General features: G+C 45.1%; 1 long non-coding RNA gene and 1 pseudogene across 1 annotated transcript in view; both read left to right on the forward strand.

Annotated features, from left to right (window-relative positions):
• LOC146425627 (uncharacterized) overlaps positions 1–26,452 on the forward strand; it is a 449,835-nt gene that overhangs the window by 4,742 nt on the left and 418,641 nt on the right. The gene's annotated exons all lie outside the window — the stretch shown is intronic.
• On the forward strand, positions 13,014–14,625 carry LOC146425628 (endogenous retrovirus group V member 2 Env polyprotein-like; annotated as a pseudogene).

Consider the following 26,452-nt stretch of genomic DNA (forward strand, 5'->3'; position numbering starts at 1 on the left):
AAGGTCTAGTCTCCAGCTGAAGATCCAGTAGTAGCTCTTGTCCTCTGGGAACCCAGTAGACAGGGCTAGCTCAGGCAGTTCCAAGGCCAGGTTATATCCAGGTGGGAACACCTGGCTCCTCCCTCCTCGGCAGAGCATCTCTCAATGGGATGAGATAAGTCCATGAGTCACACGGTGGGTCCCTGATGGCCCATTGCCTGTCATGCGGGGTGGGTCATTAGCAAGTGATAATAGCTAACGGATGGCCCATTGCCTGTCATCCGGAGTGGGTGATAGCAGCTAATGGCCCACAGCTGGTGGTAATAGAATACTTAACTACATCAATATTGCAACCTAGGACAGGCATTTCTAATAACCTTAATAACTGGGTCATGAAAATAGGGAATCCTGTGAAGAAAATTAACTCGATGCCAGACCCTAATAAAAGCTGTGGGAAAGAAGGAGGGATAGCCATTTGGTGTTATGGCATTTGTCTTCCCAGGTAGCATTTACATGTGGTGAGGCCCTGCTTTCCTGGAAGTGGCTAAACATCTGCCTGATAATGAGAAGTAGTGAATGAATGCCGTTTTTACACAGGAGTTATGAATCCAGGAATTGCTAGCCTCTACTTTTACTATAGAAAAAGTGGTTAGTCATGCAAGTGTAGCACAGAAGAGTTTATCTGTTCTACCTATCAGCTGGTGCATAGCTCAGGGCATCTTCCCCCTCACATGAATTGGTGAGATAACCCAGGCCAGACATCTGCCGGGTAAGGAGTCATCTCTGGCATCAGGGAGGTGCGATCCCCAGCTGACAGTAAACATCTCCCCTTGAGAGCAAGATGTCGGAAGATAAACTGGAATTTTTGACTGACAGACTCTTCACTTTACAAACTATAAAAGCTACACAAAACTTTCACAAATCAGAAGTCTTCTGCACACTAACAAGCAGGGCTTTTCCCCGAAGTTTGGACACAAACTCTGTGACTACTCTTCCAGAAGTTGAGCGAAAGGACTCTATGTGTACTCCATCATCAATTTAGTGCTAAGTTACATTGACTCCTATTCTATATTATTTCTTTGCTGGCTGTAATATAGCTACCTATGGCAGGACGTTCCCCCCTCCTCTCACTCTCTCTGCTGGGTCGCAGAAGATGGATGGCTCAGTTAGGTTAACAGCCTAACCGGGGTTATCTGTTGGCACCCAAAAGTCTAAAACCACTACCCTAACTCATATTGTGGAATGAAGAGAGAATGTAGAAAATAAACAACAATTTTTGGTGACCACACAAGGCACACTTTATCCTATAAAAACTCACGGATTTTCAGAAAATGTAGAAGCTTTTCTACATGGATACGGGAGTGTGAGGGAAAAGCCTCTGATGCCTGATGGGTTTTTTGTCCTTTTTCATTATACTTTTATACCCTTTTATATATACTCTTTACCCTTTCCCATTCCTGTACTTTTCACTCCCTGTATCTTAGCCCCACATGTTTATAACCCTTGTACTCTAACCTTGTTCAAAATTCTTTGGAAAAGACGAAACATCCCCACAATCTCAAGAACATGAGGCACCAACCTTGGAAGAGCCCCATCCCTGAGACATGTTTTTGTAAACTAAGTTGTAACCTTTTTGGGGGGAGGTAATTTGAATAAGGGGGCAATTACTTCATTTGTTAAGTTTCTTATTGGGAAATTTTAGATAAGTATGCTAATTGGCAAAGTCCATAAAATGACACACTCGTTGTACCTGGGGGGCTCTTTTCGTGATGGTGCACCTGGAATCCTATTAAACCAAGGTAATACCCTTTTCCTATACTGTGTGTCTGCGTCTCAGATTTTTTCCAGCATATAAGGCATCACCTCTCCCCAGAGTCTGGACGCAGCTCTGTGGTAACTTCTTGCAAGATTGAGGGCAGATTCTGATGTATCCCAGCACCAAAATTGGATTTTGGTAAGATCATTGGTTTCCTAAATTGTATTATTCTGGCTAGCTTATAATAATAAGAATAGGTACCTTTCTTAACTTGCATTTCAGCTATTTTTATAGTTTTTGCACGCATTTACCCCATAATTGCATTTTAGCTATTATAGTTTTGCAATTATGCTTTTATTGTGTGTGTATGTCAATCTGTTCTATGTTTGTATGTTTGTTATTTTCTGTGTCTAATAAATGGTATTTTACATCATATTAGACTAATCGGCCAAATATCAAAGAACCTTGCGAACAAGACTGAGTCTTGGGGTGCTAGCTACCCTGATAGAAATTACTGCCTGTTGCCAGAAGCCTGGCAAACTGCAGAAACTCATAAGGCTCCTGTCTCCCATGCAAGACACTACCTTATTGTGCACTGTATACCTACTAGTACTTCTTTGCTTTATCCTGTGTAGTAAATAGTGTGTTTAAAGTCTTCTGTCTGTTAATCTTGTGACTATTCAATAAATAACTCATTTTATAATCGACCTAGTTGGCCATTCTTAAGAACTTGTGAGCAAGAGCAATTTAGGGTGCAGGCTGCCTCAAATAGAGATACTGACAGAAATCTGAGCCTAAGGCAGGACTTGTCTAAAAGCTCTCATTCCATTCATAACAAGATAGTGTTCTTTCCATTTTGGAGACAAACCATTTTTCTCCTTATGCGCTCTATCCTCTGGGATAAAGGTAAAAATTAATTAAGGAAGCTGGATTTAAAGTGTTGCAATGTTTCAGTATAATATTGTCCGTTGTTGCTTCATACAAGCAGAGTTGTCAGATACATGTTTTCAGTGTTGCTTCATATTTATGAAGGCATTGATGGGACAAGGCTTGAATCATGCAATTTGTCAAGATTGTTTCAACTTAAAGGGGCACTTAAACTTCTAGGGAGTGTCCTAGTACTATATTTTTCACTTTTCTATTAAAATAGTGACAGCAGTCACATCATGCATGCAAGGGATAGATCCTCACATGATTGGATCTAATTACATAGAGTAATATGCTTATCATCAGGCCCTGTCAGCAGAGGTTCACAAACAATGTCCCATTTAGTTAATTCAATATTCTTCTATGGTAAGGTGACCCACTTACTGGATGAAGGGAAGGTGGTAGATGTAGCTTTTCTAGATTTTAGTAAGGCTTTTGATATTGTCCCTCACAGCATCCTTCAGGACAAAATGTCCAGCTATGGGATGAGCTGAAGGGCAGGGCTTAAAGGGTTATAAGGAATGGGGCTACATCTGGCTGGCAATCTAACGCAGTGGGTTGAGGAGGGGTGGAACAGGCCTCTGCGTTTACCGAAAGTGTCTCTGAGGCTATTGTGAGATCACTCCAGCCAGCACTGCTCTGGTGCTGTACAGAAAGACCCTTCTCACACCCGAGCCAGTGTAAGGCACAGATTCTCACTCACCCAGAGAGCTGGATAGCTCATGCGTTACCAGAGACAAAGAACTCAGAGCGCTCAGTCAGCTGGATGTTCCAGAGGTTTATTCTGAAGGGTTCCAGGGTGAAAGAGAAAGAGGAGACCCCAGGTGTCCCTAGATATAGGGATCCTCTGAGGGTCAGGGGAGAGGAGGTGGGGGGGAACACCACAACCAATGGGGAGAAGGGAGGGAAGGAGTCAGGGGTTAGGTTACAGCCAGGGGGATTTACATAATCTGGGGAGGGACCATCGTGTTCTCAAGAGGGTGTACTCAGACTAGGATTTCTCCCACCAGCGAAATCCTGCTGTACTGGGACCACTCGGCTCCCTAGCAGTTCCCGAGGTGGTCTCATCCACCACTACAGCAATCAGTCACCAGCAGTGTTCCTCAGGGCTTGATTCTAGGGCCAGTTCTGTTCAATATTTTATCAGTGATCTGGATGAAGGACTTGAATGCATCTTTAGATGGTCTTGAACCTGATCTTCTCCTACAAGAGATAGTTCTTTATTCTCCTAGTCCGTGCTTTCACCTTCTGCAACTTGAGCAGTGTGACAGGAACACTTGCTGGTGAAGACTGAGGCAAAAATGTCATTGAGTACCTCAGCCTTCTCCATATCCTGGGTAACCAGGTCTCCCATTTTCTTTGGAGAATGCTCACATTTTTCCTAGTCTTTCTTTTATCACCAATGTACCTATAGAAGTTTTTCTTGTTGCTCTTGACACTCCTGGCCATATTTAATTCTGTCAGGGCTTTAGCTTTCCCACCCTGATCCCTGGCTGCTTGAACAATCTCTCTGTGTTCCTCCCAGGCTTCCTGTCCTTGCTTCCACCCTCTGTAAGCTTCCTTTTTGTGTTTGACTTTGCCCAGGAGCTCCTTTTTCACCCGCACATACCTCCTGCTATTTTTACTTAACTTCCTCCTGTCTTGGTTTAGAGACAGTTTTAGGAAAAAATGCTTTGGAATGAGTATTTCCTTAAAAGAAAAGGGTTTCAGCAATACTTTCCCTCCAATACGAAATTAATTTTTAGTAGATGAAAGTGAAAAAAATGTTTATTTGGAAAGCCAGGTGTCCGCACAGGAGAAAAAATTAATAACTGTTAGATATTAAACTCAGAACCTTACCCTACCCCCACACACACACGCATGCCCACCCACAGCAGAAAAAAACCCCAAAAATTCCAGGGGAAGAGAAAAAACCATCCAAAACATAAAAACTCAAAAAACTGCCACGTGGAGAGAAAGAAAAAAATGGAGGATAGCCTTTGTCTCAGGGGAGGAAGAAGAGTCCAGGCAGCAGCTCAGGGGAAAGAAAACAGCTGGAAACCTGGTGAACTCACATGTTGTTCTCCTCCTTGCAACAGACAAAGCTGGGGATTTAGAGTCCTTTCTTTCATTGGCTCACCTTCTCCCAGGGTCTGGGCCAAGATGGGGTGTCCCTGCGGCTTCTCCGCCGGTCCCCACTGACCGGCTTCCACCAGTGGTCTGATTCTCAGACCAAAGCTAATCCGAACAGTTCCAGAAAAAACAACAGAAGCCACCAAAGAATTGCTACTGCAGTCCAGGGAAAAACTTCTTGCCTAAGCTAACAAAACCCAAGCTAGCTAAAAGCGACAATGTAACCCATCTGCGCCACAAGCTGAGCACAAGGGAGTGAGAGTTTGAACCAAGCTCGGCACCAGAGTTCCCCAGCTCCAGCCCCTCCCCTGGACCCAGCTTAAAGCTACGGGACCCATTTCTGGGCATAAAGCAGACTATCAGGAATAGAGTACCATCATAAAATCACCGCAAGACACCTCCTTTTTGGGATGCATCACTTCTGGGCTTGGAAGAGGTGAAGGCATATTTTTAAATATTAGGTGTTTCTGTCATAAGATCTTTTTTTTACTGTCTGGTCTTTTTTTTTACATGGGAGTGATGAATCCAGGAACCTTTATCCTTCAGCTTTACAACAGAAATAGAGGTTCGTAATACAAGATATGTTTCTTCCCATGTTGGAGACAATCCATTTTTCTATTTATGTACCTTTATTCTCTAGGGAAAAGGTATGTAGTGATCTCTGTAGCAGTATTGGTTGTTCTAATTGGGCCTGATTCTGATCCGGTTTTATAATTTGTTGAATATTTAAGATATATTGTGTTACTTGTTCATTGCCAGCTAATAGGCTTGAAGAGTCCTTTAATTTGTTCTTTGTTCGAAATTTGTTTTCTCGCTGAGGTTATAAAACCTTTCTGTTTTCAAATTTTTCCTGTGGTGTGGCCACTTTATCAAGCCACCTCCTCAGTTGCACAGGGGAGACAAAACATCATGAAAGGCTCATGGGTCAAAATAAGGACAGGGAGAGATCACTCACCAATTACCATCCCAGGCAAAAGAGACTCCAATTTGGAAAAGATTAATTTGATTTATGACCAATCACATCAGTAGGGTAATGAGAAATAAGAACAAATCTGACAATACCCACCCTTCCCTTCTTTCCAGGCTCAATTTCACTCTCAACTCTCCTACCTACTCCTACAGTCCTTCAGGAATGGACTTTTCCAGCAAGGGTGCCTCACGGGGCCACAGGACCTGCCAGAAAACCTGCTCCTGCATGGACTTTCCACAGGGTCACTGCTTCCTTAGGAGCACATCCACCAGCTCTAGCTTGGGATCCTCCACAGTCTGCATGTGGATATTTTCTCCACTGTGAACCTCCATGGGCTGCAGAGGGACAACCTGCATTACCATTGATGCCTGATGGGTTTTTGTCCTTTTTCATTTTACTTTTATACTCTCTTTATATATATCCTTTTACCCTTCCCCATTCCTGTAGTTTTTACTCCCTGTATCTTAACCCTACATGTTTATCACCCTAGTACCCTTGCCCTGCTCAGAATTCTTTGGAGAAGACGAAACAAACCCCACAATCTCCAAAGCATGAGGCACCAACCTTGAACAGGGCCCCATCGTCGGGGCTTTTTTTGTTGGTGTGCATCTGGTAATACCCTTTTCCTATACTGTATGTCTGCATCTAAAAATTTTTTACTAGCGATTTAAGGCATCAGTTCTGGCGAGCCAGGCAGGAGGAGAAGGAACCACGAGTTCTGATTTTGGACCGAGAAACACCCCGCTGTATCCCCCCACTTGCCGGCACTACGGGAGGGAAGCGGAGGTCCAGGATTGAAAAGTGGAGTTTTCCAAAGAACCTACCGCAGAAACACAGCTGGAGAGGTAAGATCAAAGGAGTTTTTTATGGTTTTATGGCTAGCTAGCATCTGGGGAGATCTCCAAGGGTGGGAGCGTGGCCAGAGGGGGCCATAAAAGGGGGGTTTTTTTTAATTACTCCGCTCCCGCAGGGGGGGGTTGTGAGGAGAAGGGGACTCCCTTCGCTATTACTCACAGCGAGACACATAGGGCTCACGGGGGGACTGTGGCTCAGAGGGGGCTGTGGCCCACGGGTTGGGTTGTGGGTTCAACTACCGAAGTTCGAATCCTGCCAGGGTTTCGAAGCTGAACACGTGTGGTTTTCAGGCTTGCTTTCTTTGCTCTGCTGGTTCTGTGCTGATCTATAGGTTAGGAACCTTTTCCTACTGTTTCTTTCTGTTTATAAGATATGGGTGGTGTGTTATCTACCAACCCAAAAATCCCGCAGGATTCCCCGCTGGGTTTGATTTTGAAAAACTGGAATCTGCTGACAGTAAGAAGCGCTGCTTTACATTCCGGCGAATTAACCAGACTCTCGCTGTGGGTGTGGCCTGTATTGAAACTGGAGCGGGGGAGTAAACGGCCTCGGTTGGGCAGTTTGGATAATGAACTTATTACAAAGTTACTCGTAGAACTCCGAGTTCAGGGCAGGTTTAAGGAGTTAAGATATGCAGAATTGTTTTCTATATTTCTAAATCAAGAAGAAGCTTATAAGCAAATGAAAAAAAACCGCTTTGAGATGGCTTTACAAAAATTAGAAAAGAAAAAAGATAGAAACAGCCTCCGACGAAAGATGAGAAGATAGACATGACAGACACAGATTTGGTGGCACCAGCTTTACGCAGGGGGGCATCACACCATCTGCAACAGGGGCCGGTGCCCCCTCTCCTCCCCCCTCTTCCTCTTCCTCCTCCTCCTCCTCCTCCTCCTCCCCCACCGCCATTCTGGCTGTCTGCCCCCCCCTTCACTTACTTGATACAGCACGGAGAACAGAGGAGGTGTGGACTCCTCCACTGCCGCCATCCCCCCGATCGTTCTGACGATGAAGATGAGGGCGGAGCGGGAGCAGAGCGATCCCCACCCGCCCGCTGCCCTGAGGGCGGGAGCAGGGGCGGAGACAAAGGTGGAGACAGGGGTGGAGGCAGGGGTGGAGACAGGGGTAGAGGCAAAGGCAGGGACAGGGGTGGAGGCAAAGGCGGGGACAGGGGCGGAGGCAAGAGCGAAACCGGGGTGGATTGGGACGGAGAGGGAAGCACATCTGCCGCTGGCCCCTCCCAGACCGGGGAAGGGGTAGCGGTGGGCGGCATACTCTGCGCCACTCAACTAGGGCTGAGAGGGAAAAAATCCAAATCAAGCGTGAGTCAGAGGAATCCAGTGTAGATGTAGATAGCTTGGAAGAGGAAGGGGAAACCGCGGCTGAAGCTGCATGCAGCAAACCTGCTGGGAAGAAGAGGGGGAAAATAGCCCGGGAAGCTATCGGAGCTGCCAGTCTGGTAGCAAAACGTACTAGATCTAAGAGAGATGAATCAAGGAAGGAAGAAGAACCTGCCCTGGAAGTACCTCTAAGGCAGGCTGTTGGGAATCAAGGGATGGTTTATATCAAAACTCCTTTCTCCCTCGGAGAACTCCGACAATTGAAAGAGTCAGTCGGAACATACAGAGACAACCCAGAGAAAGTAGCCATGAGGTTTGAATTAGCTATCAAGGCACAAAACCCAGATTGGAGTGACCTAAATGTAATGTTAGATGAAATACTGAATAGTACAGAAAAGGAGATTGTTATCAAGGCTGCTGTAAATGCTGTGGAAACTCAAATTGCAGCTGGAACCATTCAAGGACCTGTTGGTAATATTTTTCCTCTGATAGATCCAGGGTGGGATCACAATGTGCCAGAGGAAATGGTCAAATTAAAACAGTATCAAAAGTAGATAGTTATTGGACTAAAATGTGCTATTCCTAAAGCAATTAATTGGGCCAAAATATACGAAATTAGGCAAGGTATAAATGAGACCCCCACAGATTTTCTGAACAGGCTCAAAGAGGCTGCACAGAAATACACAAATTTGGACTTGGATTCCCCATTGCAGCAATCTCATTTAGCCTACATATTTGTAGGCCAATCTACACCTGATATAAGGAAAAAGCTGCAAAAATTGGATGAGTATGACATAAATAAGTTGTTGAATGCGGCCTAGAAAGTATATCAAAATAGGGATTCAACAGATAAGGATACTGGTAAACCCCACTACAAGAAGAAACAGGGTCAGGTATTGTGATAATGGCTGCAAGTTCCCCACACCCCTTTCTTAACGACTGTACTTGTCACCTATTGTCCTGCCTTCCCTACTCCACATAGTCCTAGCCACGCCCCCAGTTTTCCCTATTGGTTCCTGTACCCTAACCCCACGTGGCCCTGGCCACTCCCTCGGGTTTCCCCTATTGGTTCCTGTACTCCTAACTCCGCCCCTGTACCTCCCCTGTACCCAGAGGTCACTGGGCCTGTGTGCTGTCCCTGCTCCTCTCTGTTTCCCTATAAAACCCCTTACCCTCTGCCATCTTGCCGTCTATGCTCCGCGTGTGTCTATGCTCCATATGTGGCTGTGCATGTGAGGCCTTCGCCCTCGAGGCATCTCTGCCTCGGGGAGGTCGTTGGCCTCTGCTGCACCATGTGAATAAACATCTTCCATGGACACAACGCATAGACCCTCCTCGCCTCCTTTATCACCGCCGGTTGTGGAAGCAGACGAACCAGAGCTAGCCTTATGGCTCCCCGGCCGGTGAGAGTGCAGTGTCCAGCCCTGGGACAGAGGGTTTGGAGCACTGAGGCGCTGAACCGGGCTGGGTAGAGAAGCTCTAGGGTAAAGTCTGCTGTAACATCCTCTAAACCGCAACAGTCAGGGGAAAAGAAAGGGTCTGCCTCACCCTCCTCTAGCCAAGGACCAGCGTGCCATCTGCAAGAAGAAGGGACACTGGAAGAACGAGTGTCCAATGTGGGTGAAAGAGACACCCTCATCTTCTCAATTAGCTGTGGATGGGAATTGACGGGGACCAAAGGCATTATCCACCCCAGCGGAGCCTTTGGTTATAATTAAGCTGGGGAAAGATGATGTTGAATTTTTGGTTGATACGGGGGCAACATATTCTGTGTTAAATGCTTTAAAGGGGAAACTGAGTCAAGATACTGTAGATGTAATTGGTGCCACGGGGGTAAGTGAAACAAGGCCTTTCTTTCAACCTTTTAGATTTAAACTGGGGAAACAATGGATGACTCATCAATTTTAAAATATGCCAAATTCTCCAAAACCATTATTTGACCGAGATTTATTGGAAAAATTGGAGGCAGAAATTAAATTTTCCAAGGAAGAGGGAGTGAAAGTTATGATTCCTGAATCTAAATTTGTCGAAGCAGCTACTATTCTTATCCAGGAATGTTGTGGAGAAATTCCTAAAGAAGTTGAGGATGCAGTTATTCCAATAGTATGAGCCAGTGATTTTCCCGGGAGATCCAAAAGAGCTGAACCTGTGAGTATTGCACTCAAAGCGGGAGCAACACCTGTAAGGCAGAAACAATACCCTCTGAAATTAGAAAGTCGTAGGGGACTAGCACCTGTAATTGAGAAATTTCTCAAATTCGGGTTGCTAGTGGAATGTGAGTCCAAATACAACACACCCATCCTGCCAGTAAGGAAGGCTGCTGGTAAGAGTTACAGGCTAGTGCAGGATTTGAGGGCAATCATCAAAATTACAGAGGACATACATTCAGTTGTACCAAATCCCTACACCTTTCTGACCACGCTAACAAATGAATTAGGGTGGTTCTCAGTCTTAGATCTCAAAGATGCCTTTTTCTCTATTCCAATCCACAAAGATAGCCAGGAATTTTTTGCTTTTGAGTGGGAGAATCCTGAGACAGGAAGAAAGACTCGACTAACCTGGACAAGTGCTACCCCAACGGTTCAAGAACAGCCCAACAATATTTGGACACCAGCTATCAAAGGAACTGGAGGACTGGAAAAAACAAGAATCAAAAGGAGAAATCCTTCAATATGTTGATGACATCCTGATCGCAGCAAAAACACGAGATGACTGCATCCAACTCACTGTAAGTCTTTTGAATTTTTTGAGCATGGGCGGATACCGAGTCTCAAAGGAAAAGGCACAGGTTGCCAAAGAAACTGTAGTATACCTGGGGCTGGAAATCTTCCGTGGTCATCAACAACTTAGCAGAGAACGGAAAGAAGGTATCTGTCGGCTTCCAGAGACCCACACGGTGAGAGAAATGCAAGCTTTCCTCGGCATGGTAGGTTGGTGTCGACTTTGGGTGGCAAGGTATGGAATACTAGTAGAGCCTCTGTATGAAACCCTTAAGACAGCTGAAAAGGGAACCATTAACTGAACAGAGAAAGCGAAAGCTGCCTTTAAACAATTAAAACATTCCTTGATGTCTGCTCCAGCTTTAGGGCTGCCAGATTTAATAAAGCCCTTCGAACTGTTTACATACGAGTGGCAGAATGTAGCTCTTGGGGTGCTAGCACAATATCTTGGGGATCAGCGAAGAGCTGTGGCCTATTTTTCAAAACAGCTAGACAATGTTAGCCAAGGGTAGCCAGGGTGTCTGAAAGCCGAGGCAGCAACTGTCATCCTAATACAGGAGGCTCGGAAATTCACCCTTGGGCAGCACATTGTCAAGTATGTACCCCACGCCGTGATTTCTGTGCTGGAGCAAAAGGGGGGACACTGGTTATCCCCTAGCAGAATGCTTAAATACCAGGCTGTATTGTTGGAACAGGACGATGTCACTCTAAAAACAACATCTGTTGTAAACCCTGCAATTTTTTTGTCATCCACACTGCTCGATAACGTGCCTGAGCATGACTGTTTGCAGACAATAGAAGAAACCTACTCCAGTAGACCAGACCTGAAGGATGTGCCTCTGGAGAATCCAGATTGGGAACTTTTTACTGATGGGAGCAGTTTCATATGAAACAGTAAGCGTATGACAGGCTACGCAGTGACCACCATAGATGAAGTAATTGAGGCAAAGGCCTTGCCTTCAGGTGTATCATTACAGAAAGCTGAACTGATTGCACGGACCAGAGCACTAGAACTGAGCGAGGGAAAGAAGGTAAATATATGGACTGATTCCAAATATGCATTCAGTGTTGTTCATGCCCATGGAGCTATTTGGAAAGAACGTGGCCTGCTGACTGCTCAAGGTAATGGCATTAAACATGCCATACAAATCCTAGCACTCCTGCAGAGCATCTGGAAACCTACAGAAGTAGCTGTCATGCACTGCAAAAGTCATCAAAAGGGGAAGACAACTCCTGAAGTGGGAAATCGCTTTGCTGATGAAATGGCAAGAGAGATAGCAGAAAAAGGCATTTTTGCAGTAGTGCCACAGAAAGAAGTAGATCTGACAGGGTTTGCTCCAAAATATGATCAGAGTGACCAAAAGTTAATTAAATCTCTTAAGGCTGAAATTAAGGAGGGTCGGTGGGCTGTTACATCCATAGGCCAGGTTGTAGTCCCACCCCCGATCCTTCGAGAAATAGCACAAAGAGAACATGAGAGTACACACTGGAAAACGGAAACCTTTTAAAACATCTAAAGAAAGTAGTGATAGGGAGAAGAATGACTGATATCGTGCAGTCTGTAACAAGCAAGTGTGAAACATGCTGCAAAAACAACCCTGACACAACTAAAAGAGTAGTGTTAGGAGTGATCAAGACAGGGCATCTCCTGGGAGATTACTGCCAAATAGATTTTGCTGAAATGCCACGGAAGGAAGGATACAAATATGTATTGGTATTGGTTGATACATTCAGTGGATGGCCTGAAGCTTATCCCTGTCGCACCAATTTAGCAAAAGAGGTAGTAAAAACCTTGCTCAATCATATAATTCCAAGGTTTGGGGTTCCCTTGGGGATGTCATCAGATAGGGGACCACATTTTATTGCAACAGTGGTCGGGGAAGTTAGCAAGATCCTGGGACTTACTTGGGACCTGCATACACCATACAGGCTCCAAGCAAGTGGCAAGGTTGAATGTATAAATGGAACCCTCAAAACCCAGATTGGAAAAATTTGCCAAGAAACATCTATGACATGGGTTCAGGCTTTGCCTATAGCCTTACTGAGAGTCCACATACAACCAAGGTGGAGGGACAATATAAGTCCCTATGAAATTCTATATGGCAGACCATATCAAGTTCCACACATTCCAGGTGAAATTCACATGAGGGGAAAAATTGATTTACAGAAATACTTAATGGCTTTGAGTTCCACTTTGCAGAAACTTCAGAGATTCGTTGTCCTGTCCAAGCCTATAGGATTGGACATCCCTGTCCACCTGTTTCAGCCTGGAGACTGGGTCTACATCAAGTGGTGGGGCAGTGACCCCTTGCAACCCAAGTGGAAGGGACCATTCCAAGTCTTGTTGACTACCCTCACTGCTGTCAAGGTTGCTGGGAAGGGACCGTGGATCCACTATTCCAGAGTGAAGAAAGCTTCTGCTCCTGAGACCACCGAGAAAACAGAGACTGATACAAATCAAGATGATGGTTAAATTGTTCTTTACATGTATGCTGTTTTTCCAACTGGTAACCATGACTTAGGGCTCAGCCCAAGAGTTGCACAATACTGTGGTGCAAAATGTATCCAAAGCTCTTAATATGAGCAATTGCTGGATCTGTACTCAGTTACCACCTCTAAATGGGAAGGGGAAATGGTCATTGATTGGTATTGCAATGGAAGAGGAACATACAGAAAGGTGGCAACGGATCAGGCCCAATACCACCTTGCTGCCTCCTATACCCCTGAGCAGCCTGATGGAATGTAAGAACTATACAGTTCGCTGCGTGCTCATGAATGCTACAGGAAAGGCCGTTCTTCCACCATATTGTCATAAGACCAACTTCAGAGAAATACTTAACCCAAGATCTGTAACAAAAATGAGGTTGCTGGGATGGAGATTGGCTCTGCCTTTTGGGACGAGAGTGTATTGGATATGTGATGATAAGGCCTGGAAAATTCTACCTGTAGATAAAGATCAGGCCTGTGCCCTCGGGGCTGTAATCCCAAATATAACAATATTTGACCAAATTAAAAAACCACATAGGAGGGGGAAAAGAACTCAATCCCCTCATTGAACGTCCCACAGTATTCCATAGTATAGTGAGAGCCCTCCTTCCCTCTTATGGGATAGTTGAATTGGAAAGGGCAATCATGAATATATCGAGTGTTATTGAAAATATTGAAAAACATACTGCTGATGCAATTATAGCTTTGCAAGAAGAAGTCCATGGCCTGTCAAGGGCAATGACACAGTACAGGATAGCTCTCAAATTCTTGCTCGGCGCTCATGAAGGGGTGTGCGATATTATTAACGGCAGCTGTTGTTCCTTTGTGGACCAGGATGGGAGAATCAGAGAGGATTTGGAAGAAATTTAGAGGAGAACTCAAATTCTACATGAAGTGGGTTCAAGAAATTACACCTTGAAATTTGACCAAATCTTCCATGCCCTCACTTCATGGTTGCCAGACTGGGCCTGGGTGAAAGAAACATTTATAATTATTGTAATTGTAGTTATTATTTTTGCCATAGCTAGTTGTGTAAACCAATGTTGTAGGTAGTTTAGAGACTAAACAAGGTAAAAGCTTGTTAGTCTCCAAAAAGGGGGGAAATGATGCCTGATGGGTTTTTTGTCCTTTTTCATTTTACTTTTATACTCTCTTTATATATATCCTTTTACCCTTCCCCATTCCTGTAGTTTTTACTCCCTGTATCTTAACCCTACATGTTTATCACCCTAGTACCCTTGCCCTGCTCAGAATTCTTTGGAGAAGACGAAACAAACCCCACAATCTCCAAAGCATGAGGCACCAACCTTGAACAGGGCCCCATCACTGAGACATGCTTTTGTAAACTAAGTTTTAACCTTTTTGGGGGGAGGTAATTTTAATAAGGGGGCAATTATTTCATTTGTTGGACTTCTTATTGGAGACTTTTAGATAGATATTCTAATCTAGGCTGTCCATAAATTGTATACGAGGGATATCGTCGGGGCTTTTTTCGTCAGTGTGCATCTGGGATCCTATTAAACCAAGGTAATACCCTTTTCCTATACTGTGTGTCTGTGTCTAAAAATTTTTTACTCGCGATTTAAGGTATCACCATGATCTTCACCACAGGCTCCAGGTGAATCTCTGCTCTGGTGCCTGGAGCACCTCCTCCCCCTCCTTCTTCACTGACCTTGGTGTCTGCAGGGTTGTTTCTCTCAGATTTTCTCACTCCGCTTTTCTGGCTGCTGTTGCACAGCAGGTTTTTTTCCCTTTCTTAAATATGCTATCACAGAGGCACTACCAACATCACTCATTGGCTCAGCTTTGGCCAGCAATAGGTTCATCTTGGCTGGTACTGGCTCCTTTGGACATGGAGAAATTTCTGGCATCTTCTCATAGAAATCACTCCTCTATCCCCCTCCTCCTCTGCTGCCAAAACCTTGCCTCGCAAATCCAGTACAGACTGTGTTGGGAGGAATGGGTTAAAAAGCAGAAGACTGGTGAGAGGGGTTGTAAATCTGTCAAGTGACCTTGTAGCTGGGAACAAGTCTTGATAAACCGGTGTGAACAGTAGCCAGTGATCCTCCATCGTGGACCAAGTTTAACAGTGCCTGTGTCTGCTTGTGTGCCTCTGCCTGGCTGTTGCTTCAGGGATCCCCCGGTTGGTGAGGTAATGGAAATAAATTTACTTTTTGTGTTTTAGCAGTGGGTTTGTGGTTGTTCCAGTTGCCTGCCTGTGTCGACTCACACAGACCCAAAAGAAAAAGTGACTTCTGGGGGAAGTGAGATATGCAGCCAGTTGTGAGGGACAGGGTTTCCACTGGAAGCAGGGTGGGGGGTGACAGCACTAGTCACTTCTTATCTTTACATGAAAATTGTCTAACTACTTCAGTTCAAAGTCCTATGTACCTTATAATTAAGCAATGCAAGTAATCAGCCTAACTAGACATCCACATAAAACTTGTCATCAAGCAGTCAATCACAGCTCTATATATGATTTGATAACAGTGGGGAAAAGGCTGTTTAACCATTAAGCCACTCAGTTTTGGAATCCCTAGTAAGAGCCTTGGAGCACTGAAATATCTTGTCAGAAGATGGATTTGCTGAGGACTATACCCAGGACCTCTAGCTACTGAGCTGGTAAAAATCTGATTTCAGTGATTTCAGCTGATTTCAGCTGATTTCAGCTGATTTCAGCTGATTTCAGCTGATTTCAGTGAAAATAGGGTTTCTGATTGTGTTCATCTGTACTCTTGAAGGCTTGATTCTTAAAAAGGTGAAAACCATGTTCCTACTTTTTTTCCTTTAAAAACTAAACTAGGTCCAAAAAACTACAAATAGTTCCTCCCTCCATTCTTTTTTTAAACATTAGTTTCTAATTTTTTGCTCTATGCACCAATTTGCTTTTATAAAAGAAAACTTTGGGCTTCTTCATAATCAAAGCTCCTCCTAAAATAAAGAAATATTTTACAAAGTAAATGTGCTTTTGTCATTCAAACTGTTTTTTCTATTTTTCCCAGAATGAAATGGAAACAAAAATTAATAAGAACCTGATAAAAGATTTGGAGGCAGCACTGAGATCTGAGAAATGCTTGTTAGGCCTCGGCCTTGAAAAAACAGCACCTGGGCTGAGATCTTCTTGAGTTTATCAGAAACACTGTCTGCTCCTAGGAACTGCTGCTGTCAAACGAGCTCCTGTTTTCCTTATGAACAGCCTTGGAAAATATTTTTCTTGCCTGAATGGTGTAACATTCCTGTTCTCACACTTTCAAAGAAAGTGCTGACCCAAACTGTGGTCAGATGAAACACTGTTATGACTAAAGCCCATTGTCTTGCAACCCTATAAACAGCAATCCTAAATAAGACCCTTTGAGCTCTCCTGGACTACGGGGGGCTGCAACCAGCAACCTCCCTTTGAGGGGGCCGCCTCTCTGAGCTAGCAAACTCCCAAGTTTGCTATACTTTGAGGATCGCCGAACAACGACAAGTCCTGGGCTGATACCCTCACTCCTCAAGGCCTGACCCTTCACCTATCGGGACATGCAAAGGCATCCTAAGTGAGTATTTCACTGACCTCTGAGGGGAATTTTTCACAGGTACCTTGCTTGCACTGACTCTTTCTGTCTGGGTGCATGCACGTGCACATATGGTATAGCAATCTGTGAGAAATGCAGCTTTCTTAGATGTTTAAGTACCTTGGATATCTAAGTAAGTCAGGCCTGTAAGTAAGGTTAAGTCTTAGGTTAAATGCTGTTAAGTGTTATTCCTCTTTTAAATTGTTAAGGTTAAATTATAAATCAAGTTTAAGGTATAAGTTAGGTATGTTAAATGTTGTTCCTTTGATAAATTATTAAGTTTAAGGTAGAAGTACTGTTAAGTTTGAGTGCTGTTAAGCTTTTAGGCCGTGTTCCTTTTTATCCTTGCCCTCACTGTCCTTTTGTCACACACACCTAAACACACACACCTAAACACACACACCCACACACCCACACCCTAGATTGTTCTCAGCTCATTTCTGTTTTGATTGCCTAGACTTTTTTTGGTTTTGTTGTTGCTTGTTTTTCCTAGGTGTGCCTTAACTGTCCTGTAAGTAGTAGAGTGAATCTTGCCAACAACTCTGTTGTGCTATCACTTAATATTAAATCTGGCTTTTGCTGATACCCTTGTCAATGATTTTTTAAGCGATCTCAAACACTCATCTGTAACACTGTTAGGTTCTGTGATAAAAGCTTGCCTGTGCATCCACAAAAGAACACAGGGAGACAATGGTGGAGTGGGGGCAATTTAGGGAGGCTGGAAGTTACTAATTTAGGTGAGCTAGAAACTGAATAATAACCTGGAACTTATTTAAGAAGCCAGAAGTTAGATAATGATTTACTAGAAGCTACTTGCTAAAACAATATATTGCTTGTTTAAAGGTTTTTGCTCTTGCCAAGCTGAAGGGGAGGATGTAAAGAGGAATGCAAGACTATTGATAAGAGTAAAACAACCATGACCAGATATCCTGCTTTTGGACCCTGGAACCAGCTTGAGTTAGTTCTAGGGTTTGGACTTAAACCAGAAACTCAGGGAGCATGCGCAAGGAGGCAAGGTGAAGAGTTCATCCTGAGGAATACTCTGGTTACTTTATCATACACCCCTCGAAGACTACTGACTCAATTAAGTGACGCTGCGCCTGCTGATACGTTAATAATTTCAGGTTTTTCCCTCTTCATGTGTCTGTAACTTGGTGTAGTTCTGTGCTCTTACAAAATGCTGAAAACTTCTATTCTCAACACATTTAACCAAAACAAAGCTCTCTGGATAGAGACTCAAGGGCATCTTCGTTACCCTAGGGCCTGGAAATATGTAAACAACGGTGGAAAGGGGAAGCAGGGCCCAGGGTCAGTCAGTATCATCACCTGAAGGTGTGATTGGAGAATTAGGGACCAATATGCTAATAAGACAAAACTTATAAAAGGGGAAGAGCTCGTGACCTCGGGCATCCACTTTTGGTGTAGTCCCCGAGGGGGCTTTGCTTGCCCGAATGTACCTTGAAGGCCTTGAATAAGTTTGTCCACTTTTTATTTGTCTTGGCCTCTGTTTCAAGTAGCCTGTTTCAGGCATCACTGTGTGAGCATATTTAAATGAACTTTGAACTCCTTATAATATGAAGTGGAGATAGATAATGAATATGTATAGGGGCATTGTGTAACTTCATGCATATGTAACCTGTAACCTGATATAAACCAAGTGAAGTGCTACTGACAGTGGGCATGCTTTCGGAGGAGCTACCCCACCATGCACCCCAGCTAAAATAAAAGCATATCTACTTCATGACTTTCTGAGTTGTGGAGTCTATCTGCACCTCAGGGGGAGTCCAAATAATACCTTACATGACTCCTCCCATGCTCATCTCCACACAAATGGAAGAGCACAGGGGCACAAAGGTGGATGTGGAACACAAATTCTGGACTCAGAAGGGATGTAGTATCTGGGCCCTTCCCAGGGTTGTCCCAGGGGAGCCACTGTAAGAGGTAAAACCATCTCACCACCGTAAGCAATTAACAAAGGCAGTCAGGATGACCTCTGGAAAGATAAGACAAGCTGAGCAGCCAAGAACAGGAACAAAAGCGGTTAGAACTGGGGGAGAACCCGCTGACACAGCAGGAGAGAGACGGCGCATGCTCCTCAAGAAAAGGTGGAAAGTGCACTCTGAGGAAGCCTTCATCAAAAAGGTCCCTGAGGAAGACTTGAGCCTTCCTCACTATGACCACCAGAGGGCACTGCGGCTGCATGAAATTGTGCAGCCTGATTCCAGGAACTTATCATCTTAGACACTCCTTTGTATTAGAATAGGCCTTCCCCTTTATGAATATGTATGTGATCACAGCATAAGAATGAGAAAGCAATGTACCCCAGTGCGCATGTTAGGCAGGAAAAATCCCCCATGCACCCAGCGCTGTAATAAACAAATACCTGCTTCAAAGACAAAAAGTCTCTGAAGTTGCTGTTGAAGGTTGGGGAAGGGGGAATTTTCTCCATCTCTGTTACTAGGAAACCACAACGACCAGGTACTCAAGGGCCATTAACTCTTTTGTAAGAGACAAAGGATGTGTCTGGGTGTGGTGAGGGGAGGAGGCATCTGACTGTTGGGACTTCACTTGCTCTCTGGGCACCGGAGGGGGAAGAGTGAAGCTGCTGCCTTCCTTTCCTTGCAACCACGGAAAGTCCAGCTCTGCACTGCCTTCTCTTCCTTGTTGGGTGAGCTTCTGTTTGGGAAAGGGCGTGGGATTCCCACCCTAATTTCCCAGCCCGGAGCACGTGCCTCCCCTGCTGTGCTTTGCAGCTACTGCGGAGGAGCCCAGCTGTCGCTGCCCCCACCCTCACCTGTTGGAACGCACTGTGGCTCCTGCCATAACTGCAGAGTTTCTGCCACCTTGCTGGCTAGCCTGACTGAGCCAGTCCTGCCTCTCCAGCTCACTGCTCTGAGCTTCCTGCTGCTCTCCATCCTGCCGTCCAGCCCACCTGCCATTAGCCACATGAGGAGCTGACCTCGCTCCACAGCGCCCCCTGCAGCTGTGCAGGAGTCATGGCACCTGCCCTGCTGGCTGGCAGGTCAACAGCACCCCTGCTGGCGGTGAATGTAACTGCACCAAAGGGAACAGTGTCTGGCAGCCCAGAGCAAGCTGCCTCCAGGTTTATGGTTTTTGTTTGTTGTTGCTACTGTTGTTGTTGCTTGTTTACATCATTATAGATACTAGTAAGGAACTGTTATTCCATTTCCTATATCTTTGCCTGGAAGCCCTTTATTTCAAAGTAATAATAATTCAGATGGAAGGGGGGGGTCACATTCTCTATTCTAAGGGAGGTTTCCACCTTCCTTAGCAGACACCTGTCTTTCAAACCAAGACAGTTTCCAAACTGCAATTTGCGTGATTCACCACCAGTCCTGTGTTCCAGGGGTGAGAGCCATCAAGATGAGTCAGTGCTGGAGCATCTTTTGGACTGAGGGAAGTCTCGGCCTTAGGGTAAAGAACACGTTATTAGATGCAGGGAAAGAATGTGCTTGGAACTTTAAGGGAAGAAGTAAGGCAGAGAAAAGGATGAACTTAGGTGATTTGGTGCAGAACAAATATGGGAAAAGAGAAGTGTAAGGGGATAAAAAGGGTTGGTTGCCTGTAAATAGTTTCTTGGTTGGTACACTTGTATAGCCACGCCCTGTGCCTGATTGGTGCAGTCTGTCTTATTTTCTCATTCAATTCTGTTCTGTTTTCCTGAATGAGGGACTTTCTATTCTTTGGGCATCTGCGTGTATGGGGGTGTATTTGGAGCCTTGCCGAAGATTTTGTAAGGTAAGCCATATCTGCTCTATTGGGCCTTGTACTTTGGGCTTGAGAAGCCCATATGTTAACATGAATAAACTGCTGTAAGGGAATCTGTCCATGCTGGCCTGTGCTGTGCACTGGTGAATATTCCGACATAGAGAACATTCCAACCTGTCAGGAGAAGATATATGGTTTTACTTATTACACAAAATAAAAGGCACCATGGTATGTGAGGTAGGAGGATAGGATCTGTGCATCATGCCATGGGAAAATCCATCTGGAGTCTGTTTGATTGATGCCTGATGGGTTTTTGTCCTTTTTATTTTACTTTTATACTCTATATATATCCTTTTTATATATCCTTTTACCCTTCCCCATTCCTGTACTTTTTACTCCCTGTATCTTAACCCTACATGTTTATCACCCTAGTACCCTTGCCCTGCTCAGAATCCTTTGGAGAAGACGAAACATCGCCACAATCTCAAAAGCATGAGGCACCAACCTTGAACAGGGCTCCCATCACTGAGACATGTTTTTTGTAAACTAAGTAGTAATCTTTTTGGGGGGAGGTAATTTTAATAAGGGGGCAATTACTTCATTTGTTAGACTTCTTATTGGAGACTTTTAGACAGGTATTCTAATCTAGGCTGTCCATAAATTGTATACAGGGGATAATGTCAGGGCTTTTTTCGTCGGTGTGCATCTGGGATCCTATTAAACCAAGGTAAAACCCTTTTCCTATACTGTGTGTCTGCGTCTAAAAATTTTTTACTAGTGATTTAAGGCATCATGATGCTGCATGAAAGCAGTGTTCCCAGAATATGAAGAGACTTAACACTTTCTTGCTATCTATATTCCTCTCTTTGTCGCATCTCATAAAAATGTTCATTTTATTATGGCATTTCTTTTTGGATGTTTCTTTCTGAGATACAGAAAGTGTCGCTATTGGACCGCTAGCGGAGTGAAGAGTCGAGACCTCTTGAGGGCTAGAAAAAGATCTGATTTTATTATTTATTTAACAATTTATATAGACATTAGAGGGCCATTCGGATTGGACCAATTTCATCCTCCCCCAGGAACTGATAGGCTCAGGCGTAAACCGCCTGTATCCAAAAGGCCATTTCAATACCATAAAGTTTATCTTTATGAAACATAGAAGAAGAAGAGAAAAGTTCCTATGGGAAAGGATCTGTGTTGCCACAGCTCCCCCTTATTATTTAAGAACCAGAAGGCATTGCTTGTGAACCTCTGTGAAGCAGCATGAAGGATCTGCTTGGTAGTGGCCAGTTACCAAACAGAGCCTAGATGGAAAACCGATAAGGGGTCTTCCCGGCGGTGGCCAGCCACCGAACAGAGCCCAAACCAGATGCTGATTTAAGGTGAACAGAGAGACTCTCCAGAACTACCCTGGGTAATGCATCTATAAAACTGAATTCTATATTACAATTCTATAATTCAGTTAAAACATGCTTTCAAAGTCCTTGCTTTCTGAATCCATAAAAACTTAAATTTCAGTCTCCGCTTGTGGAAGGACAGTCTTCCTGATGGTCGGTGTCCTGGTCATCCCAGCATCTATGGAAATGTAAGCATACCCACCACCCCAAGCAATAAGCTCATGCGAGCCTTCCCAGGTGTTAGTAAGTAAGTTCCATACCCATACCTTTGCCCGGGGCAAACGCAACTCACCTGACAACTGCAATGAGAGAAAAGGGTTCAAAATCACAGGATTATTCGAATTCAGTGGCACTGTGAGGTGACTGATTGGATACAAAGATTTTTCCAGTTGGCTCTGTGGTGTTTCCCCATGCATTCCCCCTTTTTGCCTTTCCAAGACACACTTCAGAGTACTGTGAGTGCATTAAACAATGGCTTGGTGTCTTGGTTTGAAAACAAACCAGTGGGAGATCACAAGTCAAGATTGAAATTAAAAATAAGTGAAATAATACAAGGAAAAAAAGCACTGACAAAGTCAGATACAACCTAACACCCTGTTAGGGTGGTAGTAGCAGTCCAACTGAAGTAGTCCAGTTGAAGCGGTGATCTTGTGAAGGTCTAGTCTCCAGCTGAAGATCCAGTGGTAGCTCTGGTCCTCTGGGAACCCAGTAGACAGGGCTAGCTCAGGCAGTTCCAAGGCCAGGTTATATCCAGGTGGGAACACCTGGTTCCTCCCTCCTGGGCAGAGCATCTCACAATGGGATGAGATAAGTCCATGAGTCATGCGGTGGGTCCCTGATGGCCCATTGCCTGTCATGCGGGGTGGGTCATTAGCAGGTGATAACAGCTAACGGATGGCCCATTGCCTGTCATCCAGAGTGGGTCATTAGCAGGTGATAGCAGCTAACGGCCCACAGCTGGTGGTAATAGAATACTTAACTACATCTATATTGCAACCTAGGACACTTGGCCAGTAGGAGAATGCAGATTACCGATTTATGGTCTACACCCCATAGGTGTAAAAACTGCCATGTCTTCTGCGAGGCATAGGCAGGACCATTATCTGTTTTCACAGTAGATGGCACGCCCAGGACTGAGAAGGCTAATTTCCAATGGGCAATGGCATCACAACTTTTTCCCCAGTATGACCAGTTGCCCGCATAGCTGAGGAGAAAGTGTCAATATGCATGTGCACATACATAAATCGGCCAAATTCAGGGATGTGTGTTATATCCGTCTGCCAGAGCTGCGAGGCTTTTCGGCCTCTGGGGTTTTCCCCTGGTGGCTGAGGTGCAGCGAGTCCATGGCAGTCAGCACAAGCGCTGACAATGTCACGAGCCTCAGTTGGCATCAATTGAAACTGCTTGTGCAGGGTATGTGCACTCTGATGAAAGAAATTGTGCGATGCCTTGGCTTGTGCAATTTTGTCAGGCTGAGGTGCCATTCACACAGGGTTGGCTAACATGTCAGCCCTGGCATTGCCTTCTGTTATAAAACCTGGTAAGTTGGTGTGGCTTCGAATGTGCAAAATATAATATGGATGCACACGAACCTGAATCGCCTTCCACAAGGTTTGCAATAGTGAAAACAGAGCCGCATTATTGACTTCTTATAAAAGTGAACAATCCAAACGTTTGGTTATATCCACTACATAAGCAGAGTCAGTGACCAAATTCAAAGGTACCTGAGAGAACCGCTGAAAAGCCATGGAAACTGCCTTCAATTCGACCAGATGGGCAGAGCCTGACTCATGGCCTTTCAGCACCTGCCACTCAGATCCCTCCTTCCAAGTAACAATGGCCTTTCCTGTTTTCCCAGAACCGTCCATGAAGATGGTGGGTCCATGAACTGGCACCTGACTGTTCTTTGGCCGCAATGTGAAACTCACTGAATTTGCCAGCTGCAGCAAATTGTGGCTGGGCAGATGATAAGCAATTTGCCCTTAGAAGTTTTGCAGTGCACTTTGCAAAGGAGTGCTATTAGCAAGGCTCCATTCAAAGCTGTCCTGCAATACCAGAACAACAATCGTTGCAGGATCCGCTGCCATCAATTGTAAACACCAATAACGGCATTTGATTATCAGGCAAGCTATCAACTCGAACAATGTGGGTGCTGTCTTTTTTGGCTGATGGGGCAAAAAGACCCATTCCAGGATATGCAAAGGGTCAACCCATTGTTTCTTCCACTGGCCAATGATACCTGTAGGATGGAGGTCTGGAGCAGTAATGAAAACAGTGATATCAATAGAGGGATCCACTTGATAAACCTGATGAGCAGAAACAGCCTGCTGCACCTCATTCATCACTCGTCACGCCTCAGGAGTCAATTTCCGAGGTGAGTTTAGATTAGAGTCCCCCTTTAAAATATTAAAAAGCAAGGAAAGTTGTGCGGTGGCTAGTCCTAAATAAGGATGCAACCAATTGATGATACCTAGCAATTTCTGAGCATCATTCAGAGTCACAATAGAGTCTGAGAACTGCACCTCATGATGTTGAACGGTGTGATCCAAGATTTTTACTCCTAAATATTTCCAAGGAGGCTGCTGTTGAACTTTCTCCAGAGCCACTTGCAACCCACAGGAATGCAGGGCAGCGAGCAATTAAGGCTGTAACCTCTGCAACTCATCCTGGGTGGATGCTGCCACCAGGATATCATCCATATAATGGTAGCAGAGTGCCTCAGGAAACTGCTCGCAGATTCCGGACAAGGCCTGAGTAACATACCAATGACAGATAGTCGGGCTATTCTTCATGCCCTGAGGTAACACTTTCCATTGAAATCTCTTTATAGGCTCAGCATTGTTAATTGCAGGCACAGTAAAGGCAAATTTTGGGCTGTCATTGGAGTGCAAAGGGATTGAGAAAAAACAATCTTTCAAATCAATGATCAAAATTTCCCACCCTGCAGGGATCATTGTAGGTGAGGGCATACCAGGCTGCAAGCTCCCCATACTTTCCATCACTGCATTAACTTTCCAGAGATCTTGCAACAGTCTCCATTTCCCCGATTTTTTCTTAGTTATGAAAATGGGGGTATTCCAGGGACTGGTAGAAGGCTCAATGTGTCCCTGCTGCAGTTGCTTCTGAACCAGCTGACAAAGGGCGACTAATTTCTCTTTTGGCAGGGGCCACTGTGGTTCCCATATAGGTGTTTTGGTCAGCCATCAGAGAGATAGCGTAGAATATGGTGCGCCCTTGCACACGGTGACCCCTATTAAAAATTTGTCCCAATTCGCACCCCCCAAGCTGCCATCACATCCCGTCCCCAGAGGTTAACTGGAGCCGAAGTAACATAGGGCCGGATTGTGGCCATGTGTCCCTCCGAATCTTTCACCAACATAGGTCGCTTGCTCAGTCGGCTCTGTGTAGTTGCTCCTAGCCCCGCAATGGCCGATCCTGCAGGGGCTAGAGGCCATGAAGAAGGCCATGAAGAGGAGGAGAGAATCGTTGCATTGGCACCCGTATCAATCAAACCTTGGATCCGAATTCGGTGCGGACGCGCTTTCGGCATGACGAAGGTCCATGTCATCTGTGGTCTCTGATTAGAAATGGCAGCAGCCCAGCAGACCAGCGGAAGTCCCGGCGATTCAGTTCTGTTACCTCTGCAAACTTGTTTTTCTGCCCTAGGGACACAAGACTCAAAAGGCAATAATTGAGCAATGTGAGTCTTTTTAGGGATAGTTGCAGGGGGACTTGGTGTGGAAACTGTAGCATGAATCTGGCCTGTAAAATCAGCATCTATAACTTCTGGGTGGACAAAAATCCCTTGGTGGGTGACATCAGGCCTCCCCACAAGCAGCACCCTGAATCCCTGACCTAGGGGTCCATGCGCATCCAAGGGAACCCTATGGGCGTCACCAGATTCTAGGACGACTGTTTTTGTGGTGTAGACGTTAACCCGGGCTGGTCCTTGGGTGCCGTCTCCAAATTGACTGGATAGGCCTGTGCCATCGCCCTGTTCTGGGCGAATGCTTGTGTTGGATGGCGACTCCCCTGTTTTGCACTCTTTTTCGTGTTTCCCGACAGAGGTCGACCATCTACATGGTACTGAGACCTGCAATAGCCTGAACAGTGACCTGGCCTACCAGACCTCTTGCGCTGGGGAGGGAGTTTCCCGAATTCTTCTTCTGCTTTGATTTAACTTGTTTCCGTTTGTTCCCGGCCTTGGGCTGTTTTTGTTTCTGATCGGGGTGCCTGACCAGGTGGTAGAAGTGCAGCCAAGGCAGACCTCTTTTGGTTCCCTGATCCCACCTTAGTGCAAGCTTCCACCATTTCTGCGAGTGTAGGTTCCCCTGGTAGGGCATTTATGATCTTTCTACACTCGTCGTTGGCATTGTCTCTTGCCAACTCTGTGCACATCTGTCTCATTGAATCATCTTCTACCTGCTTTTCCAGGGCTGCTGCTAACTTCTCTACAAAAGTCAGGAAAAGCTCAGACTGCCCCTGAGATATTTTCAAATACCCTGTTTGTGGGGCGGCCATGTCTATGGTTTTTGTGATGGCTCCCATACTGACCTTTTGGGCCTGCTCCAGGATCTGAGGGTCCCGACTAGCTTGGACGTTGGAGTGAGAAAAAAAATTTGCCCC

Source organism: Lichenostomus cassidix, chromosome W (assembly GCF_008360975.1).
Source record: "Lichenostomus cassidix isolate B80296 chromosome W, HeHo_3.0, whole genome shotgun sequence".
Lineage (NCBI taxonomy): Eukaryota > Metazoa > Chordata > Aves > Passeriformes > Meliphagidae > Lichenostomus > Lichenostomus cassidix.